The sequence below is a fragment of the Macaca nemestrina genome, chromosome 11 (assembly GCF_043159975.1).
Source record: "Macaca nemestrina isolate mMacNem1 chromosome 11, mMacNem.hap1, whole genome shotgun sequence".
In the NCBI taxonomy this organism is placed as follows: Eukaryota; Metazoa; Chordata; class Mammalia; order Primates; family Cercopithecidae; genus Macaca; species Macaca nemestrina.
Window position 1 is genome coordinate 116,069,700 of NC_092135.1, and position 9,637 is coordinate 116,079,336.

The 9,637-nt window shown below is 47.8% G+C and overlaps 1 pseudogene; it reads left to right on the top strand.

The window, feature by feature from the left end:
• Positions 1 to 7,829: 7,829 nt before the first annotated feature.
• On the top strand, positions 7,830 to 9,194 carry LOC105481335 (C-X-C chemokine receptor type 1-like; annotated as a pseudogene).
• The last annotated feature ends 443 nt before the right edge of the window (positions 9,195 to 9,637 follow it).

Genomic DNA, 9,637 nt, shown 5'->3' on the forward strand with positions numbered 1-9,637 from the left:
CCCAGGAGCCGGCCCGCCCCCAGCCCTTGCTACAGCTCAGCCCCGAGCGCCTGCGACATTGGCAGGGGAGCAGCAACGCCCCCCAGTCTGGCCCCGACACAGTCCCTGCCTTTACGGCCAGCAGCGACAGGAGCCCCCATTGTGGGGTCTGATGAGGGTCTGCAATACCGATCCCGGACACAGCCAGTGATGAAGCCGACCTCAGGGAGGGGGAAGAGAGGGTGGCAATGGTAGAGTCCTCGGGACAGGAACTTCAGACTGTCTGACTTGGGGGGCAGGGTGAGAAACACACCAAGAACATGACAGAGGGACAGGGAGAAGATAAAGGGAGACAATGAGGAAGAGGCAGAGATGAGGGACAGAGATGGGGACGCAGCCTCAGCATGGGGGATATAGGTGCAGGACCGAGCCCAGGGCAGAAACTCTGGGGCATCCCTGGTGCTGGTTTTTAGATGCGGTTCCTGGGGTTTGTGAAAGCAGCCGTCCTCCCAGGCCGCTGCTCCGCTTCCCCGATACTAGCCTCTGGGGCAGCCCAGCCTGGAGAAACGAGGACCCGGCATGGAAAGACCCCAGCCTCAAGGAGGCAGAGCACAGCGAGGATGGGAGGCCCCAGCCCACGTGGGAAACCCGCCTAGCCCATTACTGGGCACAGGATCTCACTGGTGGTCTCACATCCATCCTTTTGGGAATGGGATCAGGACTGGGGGGTCGGCACTGGTAACCAGCACTCACGGGGACCGCTCAGCTCACTAAGGTGGAGAGAGGAAGGAGGAGCGTGGTGGGAACCTCGCCCTCTCCTCCCCACCCTGGAGCGCCGCCTCGCAGCCCAACCAAACAACACGGAAGAAACAAGCACAGGAACAGCAGCTGCGGAGCTCCACGGCCTCCCTCTGCCCCCTGGTGGCGAGAAGGAAGAAAAGCAGGAGCAAGTGCTGAAAACGAAAAGGAAACTAGCAGCAGTCCCACTAACCACAATGGATCAGCCCTCATTTGGCCAACAGGTGACTCTACCCCAGGCCGGCCTGAGGACCCATTTCCCATCTCACCATTCTGCCCCAGTGCCCTGGATCCTGCCTCTACCACTTCTTCCCTGCAGCGTCTTCGGTTCCCCCACCGCTGTGAGCCAGGTTCCCCCTCCAGGCTGCTGGGCTGAGACTGAGTCACTTCTTCCTAGGCTGTAAATCCTGGGACAGCTCTGCAAGGCACTGTCACTAGGGAGGGGCTCAGGCAGCAGAGCCGCGCTCTCGTACCCCAGCCAGCCAGGCTCTCCTGGGTGAGTAGCAGGGAGACCCTGGAACTTACGGGGACAGAAGGGGAGTGATACCAGGAGCCAGGGAAGATAAATTTCACACAGGATCTGGGCTGGAAGAGGCTGCCGAGACCATCAGTCCAATCCTTGGTCTACAGGTGGGGAAACTGAGGCTCAAGGAAGGTGAGTGATTTGCCTGAGATCACACAAGTGAGTGCGTAACCAGGCCAGGATGGAGACCCAGGTCTCTGGACTTCTGACCCCATCCTCCCTAAATCCCATGTCCCACCCACCTCCCTCATTTACCTCCGTTTCTCTCTCCCCTCCCCTCCACTGTGTCCCACTGCTGCACCACTGCCACCCCACCCCAAACTCCAGCAGCCGCAGCCTGGGAGGCAAGACACCTGGGTTTTCCACTCCATACCTGGTCTTGACTAGGATCTCAGAATAAGGCCACCAGCTGTCAAGGCCACAATGTTCCTCTCTGGGCCCCAGGACCCATCGGGAGGAGAAGAGGATGAGATCCCCCTGGAGAGAAAGGCAGTATTAAAACCAGGCGCCCTGCTCCGCACACACACGCAGCATCTGCTCAGGCCCAGCCCTGGGGCTGCACTTTACTTCTGCACCCTCTCCTCAAAGAACACACATTTTCCACTCAGCTGGGGCCCAGGAAACAATGAGTGGGTGTCTCGAGGAGGATGAGTACCCAGGCAAGGCTGAGGGCACCCCATGGAGAAGGAGGGGACACCCCCAGCCTAGTGTCCACATGACATGAGCCCTCACAGGGTCACTTACACCAAGTCAGGGCCCAGAACACGGGCCTTTTGGGCACACAGACCTGAGTTCAAATCCTGGGTACCTCTGTGATGTTGGATAAAAATCTTACCTTCTCTGTGCCCCAGGTTCCCCTCTAGCCTCCCAGGGTTATGTGGGGATTGAATGGGACAAAGATGTTAAACAATTAGCACAGTGTCATCACCCGGGGACTGCTCAATCGGTGGAGGCCACACCTTCATATTCACATGCTGGCCTACAAGATAGAGCTGGGATTTTCTCCCCACTGGGTAACTTGCTGTGTGGCCGGAGATAAGTCTTTCCCTCTACAGACTTTCCCTCTGTAAGCTCTACATCCTCCTTTGTATAAGGAGAGAGCTGGGCAGTGAGACTCAGGGTCCTTCCTGGGCTCACAGTCCAAGTCACAGGGAATCACATTACCTAGCATCCCATGACTGGGTTAAATTAGAACAGGGGGGTGAGAACGAGTGAGTCTAGAAATCTAACTCTATAAAAGGAACAACAGGTCCAATTTGAACAAACAGGTGAGTTAGGGATGCTGCTAAGGTTAGCCACTGGGTGGCCTAAAGGATCTCTTAGGTCGTGTACAACTTTGGGTTTAATATGACAGAACCAACACTCCCTCAAGTTACCCAGAGAAGCTACTGGCTGTGAAATCCTAATTACACAGCATAATGCTGCCAAGTGAAAGGGGTAGACATAAGCAAGGAGAAATTAAGAAAGGTAAGAGACTCGTTACGATGAGGAATCTTCTTCAGTGTTTTGGGGGAAACTGTCCACAGTGTGAAGTCATCAACTTCTCGCTCTGGTTTGCAGTTTAAATGTCTCTGGTTATGGCATCAGGTATTTTGGTATCTCTGCATGGCATACACATCAGGCATGAAGGTTTTCCCTTGAAATTTACACCAAGTTGCCCAGCTCCAGCTTATAAGGCTTCAAGAACAGGGCAGTTCTTGTTCTTTGTAATTCCATGGGAGAAAATTGGATTGGAGGAATCTAGAAGGAGTCAAGATCCAGTCCAGTCTACAGGTAGATAATAAACTGAGGCTGGGCACGGTGGCTCACACCTGTAATACCAGCACTTTGGAAGGCCGAGGCAGGCAGATCACTTGAGGTCAGGAGTTCAAGACCAGCCTGAACAACATAGTGAAACCCCATCTCTACTAAAAATACAAAAAATTAGCTGGGCGTGGTGGTGTGTACCTGTAATCCCAGCTACTCAAGAGGCTGAGGCAGGAGAATGGCGTGAACCCGCGAGGTGGAGGTTGCAGTGAGTGGAGATAGCACCACTGCAGTCCAGCCCGGGCAACAGCACACAACTCCATCTCAAAAAAAAAAGATAATAACTGAAAAACAATGAGCAGAGCTACAATCTAATAACAGGCACACTATAATTTTTCTTCTGAAACATAATTTTTCTCTCTACAGTCACTCTCATTTCTATCCAAGATAATCAAAGTAAGACTAATTTATTTGCAAAATAAGTTTAGTCTCATCAAACACAGCCTGACTAATTAAATAAATGCAGCAAACATAGTAATCGACCACAGAGATTTTCTTTTAAAGCTTGCTTTGTTGGAACTTTTGATAAGAAATCTCAAATTGGATTTTTTAAAACCTCTTGAGGCTAGAAAGCCAAACCAAAGCAGACTTCAGACTTCACCAGCAATACCTATAGATTCCTTCTCTGGACATTTTCAAATATGACATCCCAGTCAATGCCCTAGTAGTATAGCCAGTACTGTCAATATATCCTGTTATAAAGAGAGCCGATTCCTATTGAACGGAAACAAATAACTATATTACCATACAAACAAGAATATTCACAGATAGTTTCTGAATTCTGGAAGGATCCTATATGGAGAAAAAGTAAATGTTTCCATTTTTGTTCACAAAAGTACATTTGGCCAAATTGCTGTAATCTATAGATAGTTTAAAAGAAAAAGAAAAAGTTTCATAAACTATAGCAAACAAAATATTTAAAGAACCAGCAAAATTTCAAATAAAAACTCATAAAAAACATTATCCTCCTCAGTTCATTTAACCTCATGTAATTAACTTTGTTCTGCTTGATCTTGATTAGAAGTTTCATAACAGCATCTGTTTCTTCAGTAGGGTCATGGAAATTCTTACCCAGTCCAATGCTATGATCGTAAAGTTACCAAAAACCTATACTTGTCAGAGTCCTTTCCATGAATCTCCTTGAACACATAACACCTTAGAATTATAGCTGCTTGAAAAAAAGTTTTCAGAAAAACACCAGAAAAAATCAATTAATTGTGGAAAACATGTCTTGAAATGGCCATGGTTAAAGACCTTATTTGTGTTTATTATGATGATGCAACTCAGAAGGAAATTTGGGCATCAGAGACATAGACAGAGCTGAGTTTGCTTTTGCAAAGTGCTCCATCGGTAAAAATGCAACAGTTTTGGGTGATTCATGGTGAATCTGTTTTCATTTTAATCATTACATATTCATTTTAAATTAAATTAACAAAAGTGAATCGATTTAAAGAATATTACCCTTCAGCAGACATGGCCAAAATGTGAAAGGTGGTTTAGAGATAATGGAAGTTTGGAAGACCCCAAATTAGATGATCGTGTTATCAGTGAAGAGTGCCCTCAGCTGCTAGTAACAAAAACCTAACTCCCAGTGGCTTAAAAACAGCGGGTGAGGGGTTTTTTGGTGGTGTTATTTTACACATAACATTTGCTAATGTTGGTTGGGGGCTCAGCAATGTCCAAGGCTGGCTGCCCTCTTTCTGATTCATTTGCCCTTTTCCTCATGGCCCCATGATGGTTGCTGCAGCTCTAGCAGTCACAAGCAAAAGGAAAGAAAAGGGAGAGAGGGTGCCAAGCAGTGTCTTTCTTTCTTTTTGGTAGGAAAAGCAAGGGTTTTCCCAGAGCTCCCAGCAGCCTTCTCCTTGACCTTCATTAGCCAAAATCATATCCTTGGCCACTGCTAGGTGTAAAGAAGGCTGGGAGAGTAGGCAATAGATTGCATAACTGGTTTAAACCATCCTCATCCAATGGCGGTTCTATCAGTGAGTAAGGAAGGGGCATCACAGCACGATAAACCAACATCAGTAAAAGCAAACTGAGAGTGGCTGCTGTCTCTTTAAACTTCCTGTCACTATTTATACATGAAAAGAGAACCCAGCAGGAGAGTATGACCTACCTTTAAAAATAGGCTTGCCAGTGGCAGAATTGTAGGCATTTGTGGCATGATAAATTTGACATTTGTGGTAAGGCAAGATTTACACTTCCATTAGAGGGTGGTTGAGAAGGAACAATGACAGGCAGACCAGGTGGGCTGTGTAGAAGTGAAGCTTTCAGGCATACCTGTGGTATGAGTGCGTGACCAAAAGCAGTAGACAATGAATCGCACTGGTGACACGTGATCCATGAATCACAGTAGAAATGTCTCCCATTATTTATTTCCACAACCGTTGATTGAGCACTTATTATAGTCCCTGAAAGAGAACACAAAGATGAATGGAAGAGAATTCTTGCTCACAGGCTGGGAGAGGGCGGACTTGCAAACACATCATTGCAGTATAGTGGGGTTCATGTTATAATGGAGAATTGATGAAGGTGCCAGAAGACTCAAGCCAGGGGACAGACATTACCTGCCGGGGGAAGTTAAGGCAGGTTCCAGGAGAAGCCGTTCTCCATTACTGAGATAGGGGCAGCAGTGACCTTGACCCCAGCTCTTCCATTCGTGGACTGCCCCAGCTCTATGGTCTCTCTGCTAACCATCCAGACTCTGGGAGTGGCCTATGCCCCAGCCTCAGAGCCATTTCAATCAACCGGTCATTGGCACTGGTTGTGCAAAAGAGTGGCTAGCAGCAAAGGAGCATTCATTTTCCCTTCAAATCACCACCAGACTACCTCAAAGAAGCCTGTAAAATAAGTAAAGATTGTGTACCTGTTGTCCAAACACAGCTCAAGTGCAGCCCTCCACCTCCTTCCCACTGGATTGCCCCCAATTTGCTCATAGAGAGGACTCCTTCTGAAGTCTGTGCTGTAAAGCCAAATCCTTCCCCCTTTCTTCTTACCAGACAGTTGCAAGCTTTCACAGGTGATCTACCAGGGAATTTAGGAATAAACAAATGGAAATAAATTCAAGAAAAGGGAAAATAATAAAAATGATCATCCATAGAGTGGAGAATTCAGATAATGAATCCTCAACCCCAGCTCCACACCTGGGACTCCCGCTTGGTCGTATGGACCCTGGCAGTCTCTAATCACAAGTCTGTGATCCCTTGACTTAACTGTTCTTCTCCAGATGTAGACATGGGTGGGGCTCAGAAGGGAGGTGTCGTCTGACTTGGTTTCCTTATTTCCCTTTATTCATCAAGTGCCCTCTAGCTGTTAAGTCACTCTGATCCCTGAGCTGCAGCTCCTACAGTTGGACACACCTGGCTGGGGCCTTAGGTTGGAAATCACCTTTGCTTACTGGGATTTTCTTTGGGGTAGGATGGCTTGGCTTGACTTTATTTTAGAAAACGTGTTCATTTCTGTGGGACCTGAGGATTTCTGATAAACTGGCTGCCCTCCTCCTCCCTTATGACCACGTACTAAACTCTGACTTCATACATGGAAGTAGGTGAAGAGGCCACAACCTCCTCCTCCCCTCTTTTTATACCTCGCCGTTTTGTGGGAAGAGGCTGACAGTTTTCCAATTTGATGTTTATTGCTTTGCCCTAAGACTTTGTCTTTGGTGAAAATGCAAATACTGGTAGGGAGGGAATGTACTAAAATGTGTGTATCTGAGTGAACTTATCATAGATCTTCAGGCCTGGCAGCAAATGAGAGGTGGATGACTCTGTCTTCCTCGATTTGCAGATGAGAAGACTGAAATCTATAGGGGTATGAGACCCCACTCAAGGTCATAAGACTTATAATGGTAGAATCATGATAGAACGAGAACTAGATGCTAGATGTCCTTACAACCAATCTAAGTAATTTTCCAAAGGCTTTCAAATGGTTCACTAGAGAACCCTGGGGCTTTGAGGGGCTTTTTAGGGGTCATTTGTGTTGGGAGATCAGCAAACCCTCCCCCACAGCAGCTCGGCTTTTGTCTATTTCACATATTGGGCTTCTGGGAAATTTTTGTTTCAGCAAAATGCTTCACAATAGGAAAATACTTGAAAAGTCTTGAATGACTCTGTAGATTTTGGGGGTAAATTCAAGGACCAAGATTGAGGCTTTATCCTCTCAAATGGCTAAAATTCCTTTAAACAGAGAACAAGGCTTAAAATACAGGTTAACGCAAGGTGTTGCTACCACTTCCTTCACCTAGTAAATTTTAAGAATCAGGGAGAACATAGGAAAGGAAATAATAGAAGGGGTCACCTGGGAACAGGTTTGCCTTCTTGCATTTTGCTTAGCACTGGCCCTTCCCTGAATGTCCAAGACTAACCTGGTCCCCCTATCCGAATGCACAGACACAGCTGAGGATGGAGAAGGCTAAAGAGGGACAGAGGTAGAGACGTAGGCCGAGAGGATGCAATTGTAGGTTGAGCTAGGGCTAAGGCGTTTTCCCTGTATTCCATCTTACTCCATACTCAGGCCAGGCCTTGGAGTTATGGAAGGTGGAGAACACTGGGAAGCCAACCTCCAAGAAGCCCAGGTTGGAGGCAAAGGAGGAAGGTGAGCTCTAGTTGCCAAACCAACAGGGAAGCAAAGGATATCCCAGTAACTGCTCTCACATCCTTGATGAGAGTGCCTTGAATCCAAGCTACTAAATCACATTTCCTTCCATCTAACCTTCCAGTTAGATCAAACCACGACTGAAACTGAAGAAGATACGGAATATTACAGACTCATGGATGTGGTTTGGTGAGGAGCATTCATCACTGACATGCCACCTACAGCAAAAGATTACAGCCCCTGTAGACTAGAAACTGAGACACTCAACAAGTATGTTGTGGTTGTTACCTATGCCCTAGTGTTCCTAGTGAGCCTGCTGGGAAATTCCCTGGTGGTGCTGGTCATCTTATACAGCAATGTTGGCCGCTTCATCACTAATGTCTACCTGCTGAACCCAGCCTTAGTCAACCTACTCTTTGCCCTGATCTTGCCCATCTGGGCCACGTCCAAGGTGAATGGCTGGATTTTTGCACACCCCTGTGCAAGGTGGTCTCACTCCTGAAGGAAGTCAACTTCTATAGTGGTATTCTACTACTGTCCTGCATCAGCATGGACTGTTACCAGCCCATTGTCCATGCCACTTGTACACTGATCCAGAAGCATCACTTGGTCAAGATTGTTTGTTGGCTGGGCGCAGTGGCTCATGTCTGTAATCCCAGCACTTTCGGACGCCAAGGCAGACAGATCACCTGAGGTCAGGAGTTCGAGAGCAGCCTGGCCAACATGGTGAAACCCCATCTGTACTAAATATGCAAAAATATTAGCTGGGTGTGGTGGCACCCGCCTGTAGTCTCAGCTACTTAGAGGCTGAGGCAAAAGAATCACTTGAACCCAAGAGGCAGAGGTTGCAGTGAGCCTCACACTTTTGTCTTCATCGTGCCACTGCTGGTCATGCTGTTCTGACACAGATTCACCCTGTGCATGCTATTTAAGGCCCACATGGGGCAGAAGCACCAGGCCATGAGGGTCATCTTTGCTGTTGTCCTCATCTTCCTGCTCTACTGGCTCCCCTACCACCTGGTCCTGCTCGCAGACACCCTCATGAGGACCCGGGTGATCAAGGAGATCTGTGAGCACCGCAATGACATTGGCCAGGACCTGGATGCCACTGAGATTCTGGGCATCCTTCACAGCTGCCTCAACCCCCTCATCTACGCCTTCATTGGCCAGAAGTTTTGCCATGGATTCCCCAAGATCCTGGCCATGCATGGCCTGGTCAGTAAGGAGTTCTTGGTACGTCATCACGTTACCTCCTACACTTCTTCCTCTGTCAATGTCTCTTCCAACCTCTGAAAACCATCGACGAAGGAATATCTTCTCATAAGGAAAGAATAACCAACACCCTGAGGTTGTATATGGAAGGCGGTCTGGCTGTAGACAGGCACTGTCTGGGTTTTGGGGGGACACTAGAGGATGTGGGGAAGTTAGGAACTGGTGTCTTCAGAGATCATGCCAACCTTCTGAAGAGCTGCTGAGGTACCTCCAAGGACCAGCCTTTGCAGCTCCATGGAAAGGAAGCACCAGCATTTCTATTGAACGTTGCATCTTTATCCCACTAACTGGCTAATTAATTCAGTTTTTAAAGCTACTTTGACTTCCATTTCTATCATTTGACATCAGAAGAGCCCTGACATTGTCAGTCCTTACATGGGACGTTTTTACACAGATGAAGCTAAACCACAAAGGCAAACTTGCTAGGTGGACAGCAGAAAACTGAAAGAGGAGAGGACAGACGAGAGGAGCTTTGAGCAGATGGTGGGCAAATGAGCTGTGGTCTCTTCAGCATGCGTTCATTCCTGTGATCATTATTTATTGAGCATTTAATAGGCTCCAGGCACCAAGGACACAGAGTGAACAAACTGACAGGGCCCTGTCTCCAAGGAGGGAAAACAGACTAGGAAAGAACTGCAACTCATGGAAAGCATTTTGGGAGGGAGG